Source organism: Mirounga angustirostris, unplaced genomic scaffold (genome assembly GCF_029215605.1).
Source record: "Mirounga angustirostris isolate CCGP_5_RB_7025 unplaced genomic scaffold, mMirAng1.0.hap1 SCAF_5, whole genome shotgun sequence".
NCBI lineage: Eukaryota > Metazoa > Chordata > Mammalia > Carnivora > Phocidae > Mirounga > Mirounga angustirostris.
Window position 1 is genome coordinate 30,234,803 of NW_026991713.1, and position 22,588 is coordinate 30,257,390.

General features: G+C 43.7%; 1 long non-coding RNA gene and 1 other non-coding gene across 6 annotated transcripts in view; one reads left to right on the forward strand and one right to left on the reverse strand.

The window, feature by feature from the left end:
• LOC123843449 (uncharacterized) overlaps positions 1–22,588 on the reverse strand; it is a 58,445-nt gene that overhangs the window by 23,628 nt on the left and 12,229 nt on the right. The window lies entirely within an intron of this gene.
• Positions 18,018–18,124, forward strand: LOC123845092 (U6 spliceosomal RNA). Its single transcript, XR_006790937.1, has one exon. It is a non-coding gene; the product is annotated as a U6 spliceosomal RNA (small nuclear RNA).

A 22,588-nucleotide genomic window follows, 5' to 3' on the forward strand; every position in this document is an offset into this window, starting at 1 on the left:
GGGGGGGGGGGGGGAAGCGGGGGGGCCAAGGGGCCCGTCGTATCTGTCTCTGACCTGCACCACCTCTTGTACAAATCGGCGTGCCTCTCCCCACCTCCCTTTACCTGCGTAACTCCCACTTATCTGAGCTTTTCCAGGAAGCCTCCTGACACCCCAGAAGATGACAGTCTTTGTGCTTCCACCTGTCTATCTCCATCCTTGCCCTTAGCGCCTTCTATTAGGCTATCTTTTGTGTGTGGACTGTGACCTCCATGAGGACAGTGTCTGGGGACTTACTCACCACGGAGCCCGTGGGACTGAGCCTCCTGCTGAGCGTAGGAAATACCCAGCAGTAAGAGCGCCAATCAATGGGCAAACAATGGCTAAGGGTTTGCAATGACAAGGAAGAAGGACAGGGTAATCAGGGGACGCTTCTCAGAGGAGTTGAGCGTTGAGTAAAATTTTAAGGGTGTGGAACTAATTGGATTGGTGAGAAGAAGATAGAGCGGAGCATTTATGGGTACTGTCAATAGCTGCACTGTGCCACTCTCAGGGAACAGGGTCCAGGGCATTAATGAGAAGAGGATCAATACACGAAGGAGGAGGGTAGTTGGAGGACTTGAGAGCACTTTGTATTCTGGATTTGATGGGCAGACCGTGTAATTCTTTCTGCTGCCGCAGAGGAGAGGGTAGCCACTACCAAGCAGTGCCCTGATCCGATTCTCACCAGAGTCTATATTTGGATTATTTAAATCCCACTGTGCCTTCAGTTTAATGCAGCATTTCCTTCGTTTCCTGCCCAAAATCCTTACGCATATTTCAGTGGTGGCTGTGGATGGCTTCCCTGCCTACAGTAAACTATCTCCAGAGAGGTCCAAGCCGACTCAAGTTTTTCCTTAAGGCTACGCGTTCTTTATCAGCAAGCAACCTTAATCTCACATTTACTATGACTCAAGCATCATTTCTCATGTATTCTCGTGTCATGAAAGCCTTACTTGAGTCCTGCAATCACAAGGGCGCCATCAGAAAGAGGAAATGAGCAAGGTTGTGAACCAGAACACGCTGTACCTTTTTAAACATTAACCATCGTTCAGGTCTGCAGACGTGGCTGCTAAAGGAAACGAGGCAAATCAGGAATTAAATGCAAAATAAGATTCTACCTATGGAAAATTTTAGAGTTCTCAGATCTGCCTTGATTCACTAGTTTTATTTTATATATATTATGTGTAATATATATATAACATATATGTTATGTATAATATATATAATTTATATATTGAAGAAATAAAAGTATAACTAAATTGACCTCTTCTCTGAAAATAGCTCTGTCTGACCCATGTCATGTTCAGAAGAATAAAGTCATTCCGTGTGACCGCATTCAAGCTAGGATGACATCATGGCATTAGAACATTACTATGGAAAGAGCTTTTGTTCCATGAGGAACTTTGTTTTAGGAATTAGAAAGAATTTGATAATCTTCGATACTTGCCAGCATAGGCTAAGCATATATATTGGTTATCATTGATTTTCATAATTCAAGGAGCATTTTTTGGTGCTGTCTTGCTTTTATTTATTTTTTCTGTAAGTGTGAATCATGGAAACCAGTATTTAAAAGATTCTATCAGCCATGTGATGGCTGCAATCATCATCATGGTTGTCATTTCATTATTGAGCGTTTCCTACTCTGTGCTGGATACCATGCACATGATTTTAATGCATTGGTTCACAGAACTTGGTGCTTACTTCTGTTATTGTATTTCTCAAGGTGAACTAAAATATGCTGTATAAGCATCTGTCTCCACCCTATCCTGCCTCCACTACAGTCTTCTGAATACAGAGTCTGTATCTTCTTCATTCTGGTATCCCAGCACCGTGCACATCCGGGTCACTTACATAAAGCAAAACAACTGAGGTAACAAAATCATAGTGTTTCCAGGATCTTAAAAAAATTTTTTAGGGTTGTACTACTTTGATACAGTGGTATTTTTAACAACAAAATCTGGAAACAAACTATCTTCAAGCTATAGGGGAAGAGTTAACATATAAGCAACAGTACAACTAGTCTGTGACATTAGGGTGACTTTAGAAATAAAGATTTCTGGAGAGAAACCTTTAACCCTGAAAAACTTGCGGCAATGTCAGGTAAAATGTCCTGGTACTCAACTGTACATACAGTTTGTATACAGGTTGTATATATGCAACCCTGGGAAAGAAGGAATATTATTCGTAGAGATGGAAAAAGTACCTGAAATAAAACCCCAGAATTCTGATAGTCAAGGTTGCATAATTATGGACACTCTCTTCTTCTTTTTCACGTTTTTTATTAAACTTTTATATTAAAAATGTAAACAGCTTTTTTTTTTAAGATTTTATTTATTTGACAGAGAGAGACTCAGCGAGAGAGGGAACACAAACAGGGGGAGTGGGAGAGGGAGAAGCAGGCTTCCCGCAAAGCAGGAGCCCGATGTGGGGCTCGGTCCCAGGACCCTGGGATCATGACCTGAGCCAAAGGCAGGCGCTTAACCAAATGAGCCACCCAGGCACCCCCCTGACTACCTTTTTTTTTTTTTTTTTAAGATTTTATTTATTTGACAAAGAGACACAACGAGAGAGGGAACACAGCAGGGGGAGTGGGAGAGGGAGAAGCAGGCTCCCCACTGAGCAGGGAGCTCAACACCGGGCTCTGTCCCAGGACCCTGGGATCATGACCTGAGCTGAAGGCAGACACTTAACTGACTGAGCCACCCAGATGCCCCTATAAACATAGTTTTAAAAGAAAAAGAAAACAGCAACGTTATCATGGGTTAATGAAATAACGGGTGATAGTTATTTAGCTGGTCCTCACTACCTAAATCTTTCACCGTAAACATGTATACCTGTTTGATTAAAAAGTTTTCTGAAATAACACAGCAAGGACACTTGGCACTAAAACCATTAAAATCTAAGACCCCTTTGGGTCATAAGTATCAACATCTCTGTAGAATCCCTCAAGATCAAGTTTGGTCTACATGATGGCATGCAGACCGTGATAAATAACACCACCGAGAGTCTGGTTGTTTAATTTTAACGCCAGTTATAGGAAGACAGGAGCTTTCTTCTGTCCGCTGGATGCAAACTGTAGGGTGCAGTTGGCCACGCTGCAGAGAAGAGGAGTTCCCAGAGGACCAACACCCTGAGACGCTTAGCGTGACAGAAACACATTTACCGAGAAAGTGGCCACCAGGCAGAAATATAAATGGCCTGTGTGTTGGGACAGCCTCCCCTTCTGAGCCCCTAGCAGGGTTTCAGGTCAGAACTTTCTCCAGGCTTTGCCCCTTCAGATGGTCTTTGCATTGAGCGTTCTTTTCTTGTTCAACCCGCCCAGCCACTTGCATTTTATTTTATTTTACTTTGTTGTATTGTATTAATTTATTTTATTTTTTTTTTATATTTTATTTATTCATTTGACACACAGAGACACAGAGAGGGAGAGAGAGAGCATGAGCAATGAGAGAGGCAGAGGGAGAGGGAGAAGCAGGCTCTCCGCCGAGCCAGGAGCCCGATGTGAGGCTCGATCCCAGGACCCTGGGATCATGACCTGAGCCGAAGGCAGACGCTTAACCATCTGAGCCACCCAGGCGCCCCTGTATTAATTTATTTTAAATATATATATTGTTTTGCTTCTTTCTCCCCACCACTCTTAGCCTTCCTAGGTACTGTGCTTCCTGCTTATTTGTTGCCACAGTTCTACAGAGAACAGTGTTATCGTTCCCAGCAAGGTGTCCTGTTAGCAGACAGTCCCTGTCTTGGTTTGAACAGCCCTTTTTTGTGTGTACTTTACATAGCTCCTGGATTCAGTTGACCCTCATTGTCCAACAAGAGAGCTGCCCAGACAATTTTTGGTGGGATAAAACTGGACCTTCCCACTGCGTAACAACAAAATAATAATAAATACATGCACACCCTAAGGAAGCATTTGCTTGGTTCTGCACAAATCAGAAGAGATTATTTGCACCCCTCAGGATTAATGATCAATGAATTAGCAGAATTCCTGATCCTATTAGAAATGCTAGTCCTGTGAGAACAGAGAGTGCCATTTGTGGAAGGGGCTGAGCTGTCCAGGCTGTGCCTGTCCCCATTGTCCTGGCTGTGTGAAAAAGGAAGGGAAAGGGGAGCAAGAAGAATATTTGTTCAGCACCTACTCTATTCCAAACTTCAAGCAAGGGGCTCTTGCACACTCTGTGTGGTTAATCCTCACAGCAATCCTTCACAGCAGGATAATGACCAGTCTTGTTCCTGATGAAAAACCCGAAGATCAGTGAGATTAAGTTACCTGACCTGGACCACACAGCCAGGAAGTGTCAAATTTGGATGTGGGGACTTGAACTCGGGATTTATGAGTCCAAAGTCTATCATATCCTCATGGTAGCAGTTGCAGACGTTGGTTAGTTAGCTGGCGGCAACATCTCAGGCTATTAAAGACCAAAAAGCAAGGTACAGGTTGACTCTTCGAGGCTGACTCCGGTCCCCTGCTGTCACGGACTCCAGGACTCACTCCCACACTGACTGGCTGGCACGTGGCAGGATGAGAAGTCACGTTATCCCTGACAGACTCCAGGCACTCATGACCTTAGGAGTCAGGATTTATGGCCACTGCCCTAATTCCGACTGGTGGACGTCGTATCGTTTGAGAAGCGGCCGGCCCAATGAGTAGAAAGGGCTTGAAGACCACTGGAGCCATTCTTTATTCCTAACCAAGTGCTTCTTGTTTGGGGAATTCTACTATTATAAAATCACCCCTTAGGATTCCAAAATATCCTGTTGAAAGACATAGACCCTTAAAAAGGTATCATCTGAAATTCCTTTATAACCCAGCATCCTTGCAGGAGGTGTAGGATGAGGCCCATAACGGCTGGTGCTGGAGTGGAGAAGCAAAGAGAGGAGTTCTAGAAGAGAAATTTCGCCTTTACCACATGAACCCTCACCTCGTGTTCAGTCCTATATGTGTCAGTTTTCCTCCTGGTCAAATATCAGTAATAATGGGACATTGGGATGAGGAGCTGGAGCCAACCAAAGTGGAAACCTGACATGGACTCAGATGATTGCTTTCACAGAACTATGAGCCAAACTAACTTCTAACATTTATTTTTTAAGGAGCACTTAATTTTGGAATAGTTTTAGAATTATAGAAAAATGGTGAGGATCGTACAGTGAGTTCCCATATTCCCCATTTCTGGTTTCCCCTACTGTTAATATCTTTCAACAGCATGGCACACTGGTCACAGCTGTGCAAGCAAAAATGATACACCATTATTTACTAAAACCCATACTTGATTCAGATGTCCTTAGTTTTTGCCTAATATCCTTTTCTGTTCTTGGGATCCCACCCAGGACACCATATCACCTCAGTTGTCTTGTGTCTTTTGGCTTCTCCAGACCGTAGCAGTCTCTCAGACTTTGTTTTTGATGACTTCGACAGTTTGAGGATTACTGGTTAGGTAATTTACAGGATGCTTTTCATTGGGTTTAGCTGATGTCTTTCTCATGGTTTGACAAGGGTTGTGGGTTTGGGGGAGGACGCCTACAGAGGTAGAGCGGCCATCTCGTCACATCAAAGGTACATGACGTAGCACTATTGACTTAACACTGATGTCGAAAGAGAATATATCACGTGGTAAGCCAGTCTGAACCGGAACGGGACCTGCACATTTTCTAAAATGATCGAACTGGTGCCAAATCAAAAGGAACCGATGTTTCATTCAGTCCAAGTCCCTGGTAGCGCGGTTTATGCAAGCTCCTTTTGCAGACAATATATGAAGCTCCTAAGGAAAAACAGCTGTCTCAAATATAGGATGTAGCTAGGATGCCACGTAGGAAGAATTTTGCTGAACTGAGAGCCAAGTGAGCACTGCCGATCCAGAACACCTGCTGTGGACCCTGCCTGTCTAACCTCCAGGACTCCAGTCCCTAGAAGACATTAGCAATGAACCAGACTTCCACATTTCCTGCCTCCCCTTACTTGGAAACATTTCCAAACGGCGGGGCTGCTCTGAGAAGCCAGTGCCTTTACTTTGTAGGGAAGGCACTGGCAGATTCAATTTTCATTTGTGTTACATAAGAACATGATCATCATTTCAGTGATTTAACCCTGATTAAATTTAGCTGTCAGCCTTGAAAGTTCTCTGAGAAGCTTTCAAATTCGGGAAGGGAAGGGGCCAGCCGGCAGGTTCTCTGCGATCGCTTCCCTCTTACCTTCCTGCAAGCTCCTTTCCAAGCATCTGGGCGAGGCTGGCGTCCTTCGGAAAGCAATCCTGTGCCTGGTGGGAATGGATTCTCCCACCCAGCAGCCCTGCGGGAGAAGGGAGCCCTGTGCTGCCTGTCACTTTTACATTGTTCTACTTTTTTTTTTTTTTTCAAGATTTTATTTATTTGACAGAGAGAGAGAGAGTGAGCGCGCACAAGCAGGGGGAGCGGCAGATGGAGAGGGAGAAGCAGGCTCCCTGCTGAGCAGGGAACCTGATGTGGGGACTCTGGGATCATGACCTGAGCCGAAGGCAGATGCTTAACCGACTGAGCCACCCAGGAGACCCATACATTGTTCTACTTTAAATTGCCTCCTTTGCTTTCTTGCTTCTCAGGTAAATGCCTCCTGTGGGTTTTGTATTGATGTGATGTGTATTTTCATTGATTTATTTTTCTGCTCTTTCCATTTTTCCTTTCTTGGCCGAGCCATCTTCTGTGTGGGTCCCCCCACCCCCAGCCTCATGCTTTCACTGAACACACAAGGACTGTCCCCCCGCCCCCAGGAGTGCCTTTCCCATGCTGTCCGATGCTGCCGTCCTGCCATCCTGCCATTAGGGAGAGTGAGGAGGCGGGACAGGAGCGGGGATGCGGTGGTAGCTCAGCCTTCCTTGCAGGAGAGGGCCGAGGCAGCCCCATCTAGAGGTGGCACACACAGTGCCGCAGGCCTCCTCCCACACCCCTTTTTATGTGTGATTTTTTTTTTTTTTTAATAATCGCAAGGGGCCTATTGCTGCAAATTGCATGTCAAAAAAGTCAGTGTTCGCATCTTGTGCTTTCTGTGCGCTGACCATGTGGAAAACTAAGCAGAACTTCAGAATGACCTGAAAAGAGATCCTAGCAATCCTTGGAGGGGACTGTGGCCATTACGGACAGCCCTGCCATCCACTTAGCAGCGTCCTAAAAGGATGTGTAAGAAGGTGTTTGTCATCAGGCCCATGGGCTCCGGGCTTGACTGATGATCAGGACAGATTGTAGATGGTACACAGTCGACAACTGCTTTGATCTTCTCCCTCCTAGTCGGTATACCCAGCTGGATAAATAACATTAGTCCAAGCGCAGCTTCCCGGACAAATGATTAAAACTGATAATGTCCTACATTTTTTTTCCCAAAGCGCCGTTGTTTCGGATCAATGGGGCTAATCTTGTGGAAACAACTAATACTAAGCCTTTTTGTAAGACAAAGAGCTTTTGTGTTTACAGGTTCAGATTTGGGAGGTAAAATGAGTTTTCTGGGAACTAAAAATGTTCCTTTTAGAGCTAATGGATTGTTAACATCCAGTGTGGTTATTGAGCTCCTTTTAAAAAAAAAGAAGAAGAGGAAGACAGCCCAAACAACAAAAGTAATAAAATCTGCATTATCATCATCAGCTTATTACAAGTTAACTTTCTGCTTATGAGTTTTTCAAAGACAACTCCCCTGACAGCTTGAGAAAAATATACTCTTATGAAACAGATAATCCTTCTCCAGGCTCGCTCTTCTCAGAACGCATCCAAGTGGGATCGGGACTCCTGCTGGAAAACGGCCCCTTTATGGTTGTTTAGAAATATTTCTTTTAATTGAGTAAATGACCTCATCATTAGATTCATGAGCATCGGTTTGTCAGAACCCCACTCTCCATGGCATGGACTCAACTCCCACTCTCCAAAGATATTCCTCTGGAAATTTGCAGGCAAATACCGAAGACTCTTTCTAGCTTTTCTTGAGTTGGGAGAGGCCACGTGGAAGCAAAGTCTCATTCAGTTGGTGAAGACCTATTGTATGACTTTAAGCAGACCCTTCCTCTACCAGGACGTCTGTTGCCTTGTGCCTAAAATAGGGAGTTGGGTGAAGGTCTGACTCGAATAGTCTGTGCCCGTAATTCGAACGGCTCCATCCCTGCGTAGATTTGTATTGTTGAGCACACAGGTCCCCTTTGGAACCCCAATTTCCTCATCTGTAAAACTGTTATGATAGTAGTTCCAACCTGAACAGGTTGGGATAAAGATGGAATGAGAGAATTACATGAAACACTTAGCATAGACCCCGGCTTACAATAGGTGCTAGATAAACGTTACCTTTCATTAGTAGAGGCCATATGATCATTCTGTGTGCTGCGCAAGCGAGCACAGTCGAGGCCATGTTATCACAACAAAGGTTTACCTGCGCGTGGTTTCTATCCTACTCTCATGAAATTAATCAATTTTTATGGGGATGGATGAATCAGGCCAATGGGTCATGGAAGGCCAGGACTCTTACTGTTACAAATTCAGAGGAAATGTTGCTGCGATGAATAATTCTAGTGTTTGATGCAAAACAGTAATTAGGTTCGTAGTGTCCTCTCTGGATTGCTCTGTGTGACCATCCCTGCTGGGAAGGCCAATGCCCCACTGGCAATGGGGTTCTTTTCCTCAACTGTCCTCTGAGCCAGGCAGAGAAAGGTTTAAAAGTAGTAATTTTTGACCAACGATGGTAGCAGATTACTGGGTTATGTACTTTCTAGGAGTGTGTGCATGTCGGGGGACATGTTCTATGTCCCAATCAAAATACCGTGGCTGATCCCGATCAAACCCACACTAGCAGAGGACTTTGTGCCAGATGAAAAAGATGGTGACGAGAGAGGCAGAAGAGAAGTGAGGACCGTGGCGCAGGCCAGGATGGGGGGCAGTCCGGCTGCAGTGAAGCTGGCTGGAAACACTGGGAGAGCTGAGTGAGCCTCCGTCTTCTCGTCTGTGAAATCAGGGTAATATGTGTGCAGCCCTCCTCTCATGACCAAATGAAAGGGCTCTGCACAAATCACAGATCATTCTACAAAGGCAAGGCGCTTGCTAGATTCCAAATGGGCCAAACAAAGAAATACTGAAATACGTCAGTGGAAGTAAGACCTTCCCTGAAAGTCTTTCTTTGAACTTACTTGCCATCAACAGTTGCCTGGTTTGATCGTTTCTGGCCTGAAGCGTTTGTCCTAATTGCTCCTTCACACAACCATTTCTACCTGGAAAGTCAGGACATCAGAGTCCCCTTAACCCACTGGCTAGACCCAGGGACTGCCTGGGCGCCAAGCAGGTCTGAAACTGTGTTTGTTTACGTCTCCCTCCATCGGATTAGAAGCTCCCCAGGGCGAAGCCCCTTGCCCACCTCGTTTACCAGTGCCTGGTACAGATTATAGTGCTTGGCACGTACTAAGTACTCAACAAATGTTGACTGAAAGAATATACGGAGACCCTGGGCACTGGAGTAGCACCTGCAGTGAAAATAAACAAATTTTATAAAGAAGAAATTTTACCCGATTGAGGAGGGCTCTGGTAAATGTTTCAGGAGCCTCCTCTCCTATGCACGCCTTCCCCCTTCCTTCCCTAACCTCCAGGAGGAGAAGGTTGGGTTATTGCTAATCTAGGATACTTCGCAAACCCAAACTGAAAATAACTCCAAAAGCATGTGACATCTTAGGGATACAAAATGCCAATGCCAGGAGATGTTGCTTATAGGAAAGTAAAATACAGTCTCTTTTCTCAGTTTGCTGTCGTGCAGAAACCGTGGTTCCAGCTGACTGAAATTGCTGCCTAAATGAAGGACTGAGGATCTTCTGGGAAATGCAGGTTCCTAATGGAAGGTTGCGGTTTGAAAAGGTGCCCACACAGTGATTTTTTTTTACATGCCTCTTGACCTAACTGCAGTGGCTACTCTTCCATCATAATCTGTTATATAATTACCATGCGGCTTTGGCTCTGCCTCTTACAAGACTGATTTAAACTTCCCACCTAGACCAGCACCACTGACCTTTTGCTAGAATCTGTGGGGCTTATTGGAATTACACTGGCAGAAGTAGAGAATCCGGTGATTTCAATCAGATTAATCCTGAGAAAATGGGGTTCCTTTGCCTTCCCAGGCTTGTGAGAATTGTCATAAAGCCAACATGGGATGTGAATGGCTTGAGAAAAATTGAACTTGGTGCCTTAGTGAATGTTTGACCCTAAGTGACTCCCCCCACCTCCCAAATTTTGACCTTTAGCATTGCATATTGGAGCCTGTAGCATTTGAGAAGCTATTTTAGTCCAAATTCTGTGATGGAAATAACAGAAGCTAAGTCTGGATATCGTAAATAAACAAATGAATTTATTAGAAGGATATAGAGTAGCTCACGGAACAGGAGAAGCTGAGGATCTTCATAAAAGTGTCAGGGAAGCTCTAGGAATTCCAGTGTTAGGAATAAGGCAGTTTTCTTTGGCCGATGCTACCAGAGTAAATGATCTGGGACCATTCTGAGTTTTTGTGTCATTTCTCTTGACATCAGAATTCCAGGTCAAGAGCATCTGATAGACCTACTTTCAATCATGTATGCATCCTCCCCTTGGCCAGGTTAAGGGGAGGCACCATGATTGATAGTCATTTCTCCTATCAGGGAAGAGTCCTTCTCCAAAGAAAAATGAAGCCTCTCTGTCCTCAGGCTACTATGGCACCATGGCTCCCCTTTGGCAGGGGAAGAAGTGGTGTAGTTTTGCAGGGAGAGGTGTGGAGGTGGCTCACACTATTTGTAGCTCACCGTCTTCCGGCTCTACCCCATACCTTCTCTCTCCTCCAAACCATGAATTAGCACACTCAGCATTCCCACACCAGGAGACCATATGCACAATCTGCCATGTGTGAGCAGCTTAGAATTTGGGAGAACAAGAAAAGTGGGCAAGAGGAGTGAGATTGGAGACAGAAGTGGGGATCATGCCCTCCTTTTGAGCTGTCGAGTTGATTTTATGTCTCCTCAGGTCAACACGGTTCTTTAAATTATTATTATTATCTAATTTGAGAGAAACTCAAATTATCTTTCTACTGCAGTACCTTGAGTTTTTTGTGATTTCTTCAATGAGAAAACAAAAATACAGTCATTGTCAATGTTTCTTTAATTCCTTTTTCTAGAACCAACCTTACTATAATTTTTATTACATCACATAATTAATTATACCATACCTAATTTAACATGTTCTTTTATTGATGAGATAAATTTAAAAAAAATTGAGCATTCCAGAGGAGTGGAAAAAAGTTAATGAGCAGAGAGAGCCCCCTCCCCTACCCCCACCCCCCAGGCAACGTGCTCATTTGAATGCTTGCTGACTCTCCAATCCTAGATCTATTCTCTCTTGGGGTTTCCATATGAGTGACCTCTCTGCTGGTAGTAGCTAGCAACTTAAAATACACTCAGAACTTCATCCCAGTGGAACAAAACAACGCCACACTTTAGAGAAGAAATCTCTTCCAATGTTATGCCTGTGCAGGTTCCAATTTGTGGAATATCTAATTCTGTTGTTTTAGAAATATATATGGGCTTGTTTCTCCCTTAAACCCACTTAAAATTTTTTAAAAAGATTTTATTTATTTATCTGAGAGAGAGAGAGAGAGTGGGAGGGTGAGGTAGAGAGAATCTGAAGCAGACTCCATGTTGAGTGCAGAGCCCAACTCGGGCTTGATCCCACAATCCATGAGATCATGACCTGAGCCCAAACCAAGAGTCAGACGCTCAACTGACTGAACCACCCAGGCACCCTAAACACTTTTTAAACTTTGCTTTGTTGTATATAGTTTGGTGAAAAGCTAATAATTGAGTTTGATTCATGTTAGAGCAAATCATTATGTTCATTCGGCTTTTCTCTCTTTTTCCTTTCAGTTCAAATTACCTATTCTAGCACTGCAGATTTCTCTCATGCCTCTGTCACTGTAAGCCACCAAAGCAGAATGGAGCTGATGTTCACTGAACACCTGTCACGTGACAAGCATTTTGACAAGTGTTTTTGCATGTATTATTTCATTTACCCTTGTAGTATCTTCAGTGAACATACATGTAACCCAAGATCCAGAGCAGTTAAAAAAAAGTATCCAGGGTCACAAAACTAGTAATTGGTAGGTTCATCTTGGAACCTACATCTGTTTGATTTCAAAACACATTCTTTCCATTCATTGTATAATCTCAAGTAAGATAGGTATCAACTTATCAAGAATTCCTAAGCATCCCAGGAACAAATGCTTGTTACGAGTTCCTGAAGATCAAATGGTGACAGAAAAGATGGCTGAATGGGAGCAGAAAGAATCTTGTATTTGACATATAGTCTCTTGGTTCTCTCTCTCTCTCTTTGGGAGCACCCAGAGGGTGAGTGGACTGAGTACTACTGAGTTCAGTGTTGAGCAGGTTAGGTCAGGAAGAAGGATCACTGAAGGCTGGGGGACCATAAAGTAATTCCAGAAGCTTACAGACTAGACAAAAACAAAACTTTCATTTAAATGGACGTTGATTCATTCTTTTGTACAATGTATAATGAATATTTACTGTGTGTATCTGTAGGAGGCCAGGCCATACAAAAATGAGTAAGACATGGTTCTTCCTTCAATGACTTCAGCGTCTATTGGGGAAGAGAGATAAGTTAACAAGCTAGTTAACAAAGGGATAATAGATATATTACCATTGCACTTGGGTGCCCCTTCTATAATCAACATATAGTGGGCACATGCTGATTTTTGAAAATTCATTATCTACTCCATTTAAAAAAAATTTTTTTTAAAGATTTTTATTTATTTATTTGAGAGACAGAAAGAGCATGAACGAGGGGCGAGGGAGATGGAGAAGCAGACTCCCCACTGAGCAGGGAGCCTGATGCAGGGCTCGATCCCAGGGCCCCAGTATCATGACCTGAGCAGGAGGCAGACGCTTAACCGACCGAGCCACCCAGGCACCCCTATCTACTCCATTTTTATTTCCTTTTGAAGGATTACATCTCCCTCACTGGAAAGTGTGATGAGACTGTTAAATCTGGGTGCCCTGAGCCCTCTACTCACCCACAAATAGCCACCTGACCAACTTGGAACAAATGTTCACTCCTTAGAATCAAAATCTTGAAAAGAGGATAGAAAGCTAGAAAACAATTCCCCAGAAATGATGGAAGATCATTCATTTTGGGGCAGGGCACGGACAACACTGTTGAACAGCTCCTACACCTATTCTATCCCACCCCCCACCATTTTCTATCCATCTGAGTCTTCTGGTCTATCCTGAGGGTTGATAGAAATATTCCCAATAAATTTCCATTATTAAACAATAAAAGATCCCCTTGATGAGATATGGGTTGTTGGGGGAGGGTGGAAAGCAGGAAGACCAGTTAGGAAACTACCGCAGGAATTCAGGTGAAAGATGGTGACAGATTGAACTCAATGGCTGGAGAAATGAGAAGGGGAAGATGGATTCCAGACTCAGAGAAGACAGAGCTAGTTGGACCTGGTGCCTACCGATGTGGAAAGCCAGGAATATGAACAGTAGGATGAGGAGATTTTCAGTGAAACAGAGTAGGACAGCTCCCGTCACCTCTTTTCTGTTGGTCTAGAGGGTACATTCTGAGTCAGCCTCGGTTTTGGCAGCATTTTCTTACTCGCTAAGGCTGTCTTCTTCTCACCCCATCCTCCCAACCCTGGGATGAATATCATTTCCTCTTAAAAAAAAAAAAATCCTCCCCATTATCTAGAAATCTTGGCAAGGACACCAAATTCCTCTTTTCATCTTATCTCCTAAGCCCTGGGGGTACATGTTCAGTAGATTCTTAGAAACAGTCCTGGATGGCACGTAGTAGTCTAACATCAACAAGCAAACTGTAATGATGACTATATGTCACAAGCATACTTACTATATTTGTGATCCCATTTACATTCTCATCTCTGCAACCACAGCCCACGTAGTTCACACAGCCTCACCTATGGGGATTCCCAGACTGCTCTGCGCCTACAGGCTTTGCTACAGAGGAAGGGTATTCAAGAGCTTGTGGTCATGTGGAAAGAATCCAACAGCACTTGGGTGTGCAGAGTTGGACTCGATGGACTGTCTTGTCCCTTCCAAAGGGACAGGCAGATGGCAACCTTTGTTGAGTCAGTGCCCTCTCTGCCTGCCTGTCCTTTGTACCAGTCTTTTGGACCAATAAATACAGTGACACCCATAACTACAACCTCTTATCTGCAGGAAAATAAACCAGTAGGAAGTTGTGCAAGACACACAACATCTACAAGAACTAAGGACTTCTCCGTCCCTAGAAAGGCCCTAAGCCCTGGATTTGGGGAGGCTCACTTTTGAGATGGAAAAGACGAATTGATAATAGCTCTAGTTGGATCTTTCTCTAGTTTCTCTTATTGGAAGATACGTTGGAACTTGAGTATCTTCAAACTAACAAACGAACAAAGGTAACTAGCATTTCCACAAACATGTTAGTGGAACTTGAAATATCCCATTATTTCCTGGGCAATCTTCTGAGAAATAAAAGCAAGGGTTTGGTGTGTTCCAGTAACTTTCTGAAGCCCAGCATTTTCAAAACCGTATTATTGAATAGCTCCCATATTTAATGCTAAGTAAACAACATGCTACAGACACCCAGATTATAAAGGAAATCTTGATGGATGGGAGAAGGAAAAGAACAATGTCTCATGTACAATTTATGCTCCAAGGCAATTTCTGCTAGATGATTAGATTATTGTATTTGTTACAGCTTGATCACCTGTATTTCATTTCAAACAAATTTTCTTCAGTCTCTCTGCCAACAAAGCACATTTGATAGAAATGCCTCAAAATCAATTTATACTACTTCACCAGTTTTATGCATTTTAAATTTAAGGAAACAACAATTAGGATATTTGCCATGATGAAAAGAACTCCATTAAGCTGCCACAAATGTCAAAAGTTCCTGGCTATGCTAACGCTTATGTAATTGTTCTGGAAACCCCACGCACCGGAATAGACCTACAACACTAGGCATGACTCACTGAATATTTCTATGCACATAGAAATTTAGAGCATCTCTCTAAAATGCTCTCCAGTTGGGAAAAAGACAAAACATAAAAACTCCCAGAGAACATGTGGATTCCCCAATTTCCAAATGGCCCTCATTTCTTCTCGTGACTTTATTCCCAAGTTTGTTTTTGGAGAAGTGGTGGCTGGTAGCATATGACTGGTGTCCTAATCCCCTGAGCAGTGTCAAGGAAGATGACATAATGCCATGAAGGACTCAGCAGTATGGGTGGGCCTGGGCCCACAAAGTCAAGGCTCACTAGCAACATATATTCTGATCGTTTCTGTTGGACTCCTTGCGCAAGTCCAAATTCTTACGGGGAATTTACAAGAGCTTACGGCATACCTGTGTCCTCAAAAGCCGATGTGTGGTGGTACTTTTAATACCGAGGTAACGCATTCATCATTGGCAGTAGTCGCGGCATTGGGCATTCACTCAATGGTGAACCAAACCAGTTTTGTGGATGGGAAGGCTCTGAGGGCAGTTCCGCCAGGCAGTTGAAACAGGCTGTCGACGGGAGTTTTTGTTTGGGCAGGGAAGAGGCAGGTCAGCCATTTGGAGGCCATTGGCAGGCCACCCCAAGAGGAGGAATCTGGCAGGCAATTGCCATCGATGGACCAAACAGCCCGGAGTGAGACCCAAGGCCAAGGACAGGGCTTGAGAAGAGACCCCAAGCGCTGGGGAGGGCTTAAAAGAAAGGGCAGAATTCCGGTTTCAGAGAAACTTAGAGGTGAAATGTGGAAGAATGACTGAGACAAACTCAGTTGGTAGGACTGGAACACCAGGGAGAGCCTGGAATAGGAATAAGGTGGGCACCTCACAGCCGTAATGAAGGAGCTCAGAACAGACTCCAAACAAAGCCCAGCTGACTGGAGAATGAGCGAGGTGGACTTGCGTATCCTCCACCCATGAGCAGGCTTGGGCCCAGTACCTGGGCTGGGGCTGCGCTGCAGGTGGGGACCTGCGGCAGCCGAAGGTCGAGCCTGAATCAGGGCGGGGCGCCAGGCAGATGGTGGGGCACCACCCACACCAAAGTCCTTGTGGCCCCTAGCCCTTTGGTTTTCACAACTTCAGTCCCGTCTTTTTTTGTTGTTGTTGAACTTTTAAGATATATTCTCTCAGCATCTTTCTTTTTTTTAAGGTTTTATTTATTTGACAGAGAGAGAGCACAAGCATGGGGGAGCTGCAGGCAGAGGGAGATGCAGGCTTCCCGCTGAGCGGGGAGCCGGATTCGGGACTCGATTCCAGGACCCCGGGATCATGACTTGAGCCTAAGGCAGATGCTTAACCGACTGAGCCACCCAGGCGCCCCTCTCTCAGCAACTTTCAAATATACAATACAGTATTATTAACTGGGGTCATCATGCTGTACATGATCTCTCCATGACTTATTTATTTTATAACTGGAAGTTTGTGCCCTTTTTGCAACCTGAAATTCACAGCCCAAACTCCTCAGGCTGCTCATCTTTCAGGATCCAGTTCAAAGAGCATCTTCTGTGTGAAACCCTTCCTGGCTTCTCTGGGTTCCAGGAACACCTTATACAACTCTCTGTTGTGACACTTAATACACTTTGTTTTGTCCTGTTTTTCTTTACTCATCTCTCTCCCAACTAGCCTTCAAATTTCTTGCCAAATGAGTCTTGGCATCTCCTCAGCCCAGCATAGTACCAGCACACTGTAAGAGCTCAATAAATATTTGATGATAAATAAATGGGGTGAACAAGTATTTATTAAATCCAAATCGATCAACTGATAAGGTAATGAATGAAGTAATTGTTAACAATTCCATATATTGACAAAAACCACAAAATATTAACAGTCGCTAACATTTGTGCACTGTTTGCTGACTGTCCTGGGCTTCTGTGCTCCATCCTTCACGTAGATTATCTTATTTCATCCTCACAACTACCCAAGATGTAAGTGCTATTATAACACCCATTATACAGATAAGAAAATGGAGGCATTATGCTAACATCTTTAAGAACTGGATCTCGGGGTGCCTGGGTGGCTCAGTTGGTTAGGCGACTGCCTTCGGCTCAGGTCATGATCCTGGAGTCCCGGGATCGAGTCCCGCATCGGGCTGCCTGCTCAGCAGGGAGTCTGCTTCTCCCTCTGACCCTCCCCCCTCTCATGTGCTCTCTCTCATTTTCTCTGTCTCAAATAAATAAATAAAATCTTTAAAAAAAAAAAAAAGAACTGGATCTCATCTGGGATCTGTATATTCTACTCAGCAATAGAATTCCTCATTCCTTGGGCCTTCCACTTGCCACAGGGGATGTGGTGGCTCTTGACAGTTGGGAGGAAGGTGTGATCAGCTCTGCTTGTCTCTCTGCTTCCCTCCTTCTTCCCCGTGTCTTCCATTAACAAGGAAATGATGTCCCATGCAGTCCTACTGGCAAGTGCCACATTGGAAAGCGCCTTTCCTGATGGGTAAAGACTCACTGGAATTGGCCAGAGTTCCCTACTCCTCTTTTGAGTTCTTTCCCTTGCTAGCTGTAAGGTGTAGGATGTGGTGGAAATTGAAGTGAAATGACAAGGAGTTTTCTGCTGCGTCTGAAATGTACGTATCTACCTTGTTGTGAGGACTACACAGGACTTTACATACCTTACCCTCTTCAGTCCTTACCCTACCCTGTGAAGCAGGTTTCTTCATCCCTCAGCGTACATGGGGGCCACCTGAGATTCCCAGAGGTTTAGCAATTTGCCTAACGTCCTAGAAGCTAGAAGCAGAGCCAGGATTTGAACCTCCAATCTGATGCAACTCAGCAAATATCTATGGATCACCTCTGTTTGGATGCGCCATCCCCTTCCCACACAGCATGTGGCCACCAGTACCCGTTAATGTTGAGGACGTGGCCATAATCACCGTCTCTGGCTATTGGTCAGGGTATCCTTTAAAGCCTGTCATGGAGGCAGTTTTTTAATCGACCTATTTAAAAAGTCACAGTGCTAAAAAAAAAAAAAAAGTCACAGTGCTTGCTGTGGCAGCACATACACTAAAATTGGACCTGTACAGGGAAGACTGGCATGGCCCCTGGACAAGGATGGCACACAAACTCATGAAACGTCCGTATTGTTTCAAAGAGCACACTTGCTGTGGTGAGCGCTGGGTGCTGTGTGGAAGTGTTCAATAACCATACTGTACTCCTGAAACTAATATTACACTGTATGTTAACTAACTGGAATTAAAATAAAAACTTTAAGAAAGTCACAAAGATCCAATTCATCGGTGGAAAATTAGCAAAAATTCGAGACTGAAGCCATGGATGACAGTGGGTAAGATGAGCAGCGTCTCTAGTTAGAAAAACCCCACATCTCTCTCCTGACTTCTGCCCTTCTTTTCTGCTCGCTGGCAGCTCCCGGGCTCCTAGTTTACACGCAGGCACTTCTGTTGACCTGTTCATGATGGGTGGTGATAAGCTCTTACGAAATGATGCACCAGTGGGAGAGAGCAGATCCAGAGTCCACGCCTGCACTGCTTGCTTTGTGAAATTCCAGACTGTTTAATCGGCTCTACCTCAGCCTAAGAACTCCGGATTCCATTTTTCTTAATGACTTTCTCCTCCTTAAATGCCTACACAGTTATCTTTGAAGAAGGAGAAAAAGAATAGATGAATCACTTGCAGGAAACAGGGGGCAGAGACATGTGGTTGGAATGGCAGATGGCTGTGTGTGTGGGCACATCGCTGTCTCTGTTGTTCCTTCCACCACCCTCTGGAAATGAAGCCTTTGGAGAGTACATTCATTCCAGAGTGGGGGCTGCGCCCGCTTTCAGGTGCTGACATGCAAACCCACATCCACACGGCTTCTTCTCAGACATCGGAACTCCGGGGACAGTAGAAAACTCAGGCTCTGGCCCAGATTGGACCATTCATCCTCTCCTCCAAGTTTTGACATTAAACCTTCTAAAGATAAAGTAATAAGCTACATATAATTAGTGGCAACGGATTTCTCATGCTGTCTTTTTTGTCCTGCAGGATATGAAGTAAGTACATAAATATTCTTCCTATGTGTCACAGCGCAAGCTCCTGACCTCATAAGGGATTGGCAAACGCCTATAGGGAAGCTAGAGGGAGATTTACATTCAGATAAAATAGGCATTAACCAGGAGAACACAAAACTGTTCTTGGTGGGGCTTTTGGTGGTGGGGGCGTGAAAAGGACATAAAGATAGTGTCCATGTGTTACTCCCCTTAACAAGTTAGCTTCCTGCTGTATGTATGGAGATGTCACCAACCGTGGTTGTTTCCCTTGGATAACAAATAAGTTTCTAGAATCCCAAGTATTCAAGAGAACACACAGTTTGATACACTGTTTTTCAGAAGGCTTCATGGAGGCCCTCCTGTCACTTCTACATAAATTCGCAAGTGTCATCTGGATGTATATGCTAAGATAAGTAATTGTTATTTTATTTTTAGATGTATGAAACTCACTTCACTGACACTCTTAAGAGAGTCCTCAGTCACTGCCATCTGCCCTCCCTACCGTAGACCCATATGCTACAGGACCTTGTTGTAAGCACACAAATGTGCAGAAAGATAAGAGTTTGTCACCTTTTTCCTTGGTGCATTAGAAGTTTTGGTAAAATATGCATCTAGAAGTCGAAATATATTCCTGAGCACAAATTAAATACTATCTGGAAACAAAGCATTGAGGTTAGCAGTTTTAAAATTAATGAACACTCCTTTAAAAATTAACGTTATAATACAAATCATCTGATTAAGAATGAGTAAACTCAGTCCAGAAACCAATCTGAATAGCCATAAAAAATATTTCATCAATCATAAATCCCATTAATAACAGAATTTCTACCCCTATACTCATTATGATTTGATGACTCATTTATCTGAAAGTCGTTCATCTTAACCTTCACGAAAGCACTAATTCTTGAATCCTGAAATGCTTTAAAATTATCTTCCGTAATTTTAAAACATGACCATACTGGACTAATTTTTGTGCCTTTCAACATCCCACCTGTTCCCTGGGCTTCGGCCTCCTCCTGAATGGACAGACTCCTGAGGGTGCAGCTTTGGAAAGACCACATCTCACCTGCTGCATCAGTAGCCAGGGCCTCCAGGACCCAGGTCTGAGCTGATGAGGCTCTTGGACCTTATGGATGGCCAATCCCCTCCCACATCTTCCAGGCAGCTCAGCACCATCTCCCTCCTGGTGAACTGCTTCAAGGTAACTTGTAGGACAAGCAAGGAAGTTCGCAAATTTCTTTGTGAAGTATTATCAGTTCCTTAACACACCACCTGGTATCTGCATTCCTTCCTTCCTGGCTTTATTCTTTTTCTCTCATTTTTTGAAGTCTTGGGATTGCACCTTCCAACACAGTCTTAACAAGAGATCTTTGCCTCAGGTTTTATTTTTTAGATAATTTGACTAAGACAATGAGTTTTTTAAAAATCACATGTTATATCTTCAATCTGGCCTCCTGCCTACAGTCTGTTTTCTTCCCAGTTAGAATGATGAATGGAGATCTATAATCCCTGTTAAGGTTAACTAGAGCTGCTCCAGTGAAATGTCTCTGGGTTGAGAATATGTTTCCTAAATCTCATCTAACTTTCCTCTAAGTGAGTTTTTTTCTCACCAAAATAGGATTGGATATAGTAGCTCTTTGCTCAGATTGACTGCTTCTGCCCAGCTTGGTGTGGAGAACCAGGACAACAGACAGTGGCCTTTCCTATATCCACCCTGCTATTTACAAACCTACCTCCTGATTGCCGTTTTATTGTCTCTGATGCTATCTTCTACCTTCATGGAGTCCTTACCTCCCTTCTCACTTACAGCGAATTCCTCCTATGTACTCGTGATAAAGCCAGTTCAAAGTAATATTCAAAATCCCTTTGACTCGGGATATTCTGTTTTGTGTAAAATATGTGTCTTTTAATCAGCAGCTAAACAGCATCAGCTGCCAAGAGCAATGTGGTACGTGGGGATTGTAAACAAGGCACTTCGGTGTCACAAGTCTTTCCCAGACTGAGAAAGAGAAGTCAACGGACTTTTTCACTTCTCTGTTTAATGGGCCAGATCATCTCTCATGGAGGGGGCTGGGGGTGAGGATAAACGCTTTTAGATATTTGGTAGTATCACTCTTCCTGCCTGAGCAGGAGGAGGGTACTGTGAATGCCTGGAGAGTATATTAAGGCTGTTATTTTAATGAGTTAAAATTCCTTAGAAGGTTTGCATAGATAATAATGGCTGAGGCAGAGTTTAAGACAAACAACCTTTCTGGGATTAAAACTAAACAAAAACCAGGGCTCCTTAACCCTGAGCAATTCTAAGGAGTGAGAGCAGTTTTAATTACAGCATGAGATTTAGAATGAGTTGAGAAAGGAAGTCAGGCATCAGGGAGTTTTGTATCAAAATGTGCTTTGGGATTATCCAGTGCCTCTACATGTTTTCTGTTCGAAACCAATGATTGAGGGATGCTTGGGTGGCTCAGTTGGTTAAGTGTCTGCCTTCGGCTCAGGTCATGATTCCGGGGTCCTGGGGTCGAGCCCTGTGTTGGGCTCCGTGGTCAGCAGGGAGTTTGCTTTTCTTGCTTCTCCTTCTGCCCCTCCCTTGCTCTCTCTGACAAATAAATAAATAAAATCTTAAAAAAAAAAAGAATTTATTCTGCAGATATACTCACGCGTAAAGGGGATAAATGTGTAGAAGACTATATTCATTGCAGTCACTACTTGCAATAGCAAAAAAGATTCTGCACAACCTCAGTACCCATCAATAGTTAGGATCAGGTAAATAAATGATGCGTGCCCACACAACGGAATACTATGTAGCCATTAACACGAATGAGGAAGCTCTATGTTTTCTGATACGAACCCATCTCCAAAATGTGTTCAGTGAAAAAATCAAACTGCACCCCTGTGTGTTTAGTCTGCCACCATTTTGTAATGAGAACATCAGTAATACTAAATGTATACGCTTATATATGTGTAGACTCTCTCTGGGCAGCTACACAAAAACTAGTTAACAGTGGCTGCCTCTAGGGAGAACTAGGTAGCTAGGAGAGCCTATCTTTACTATATATCCCTTCTTTCCTTTGGAATTTTATTCCATGCACAAGTTATTACCTGTCCATATATAACTCAATAATGCTTTATTCTTTAAGAGAAGAAAAAACTCTGTAACACGTGCAGACATTTGAAAGAGGGCTCTCATCTAATGCATGGGAAAACTACATTCTGTAGTTCCAAGTCTGCTGACGGTAGCATACCCGTTGTTGTTTTTTTAAAACAGACTTTATTTTTTAGGGCAGCTTTAGGCTTATAGCAAAACTGACCAGGAAGCACAGAGATTTTTTTTTTTAAATATATATATATATATCCCGTCCCCACACATACACAGCCTCCCCATTATCCACATCCAGGACCAGCATGGTACATTTATCATAATTGATGAGCTTATACTGACACATCATTATCACCCAAAGGTCATAGTTTATGTAAGGGTTCACTCCTGATGGTATACAGTGTATGGATTTTGACAAATGCACAATGACATGTATTCACCATTGCAGTATCATACACGATAGTTTC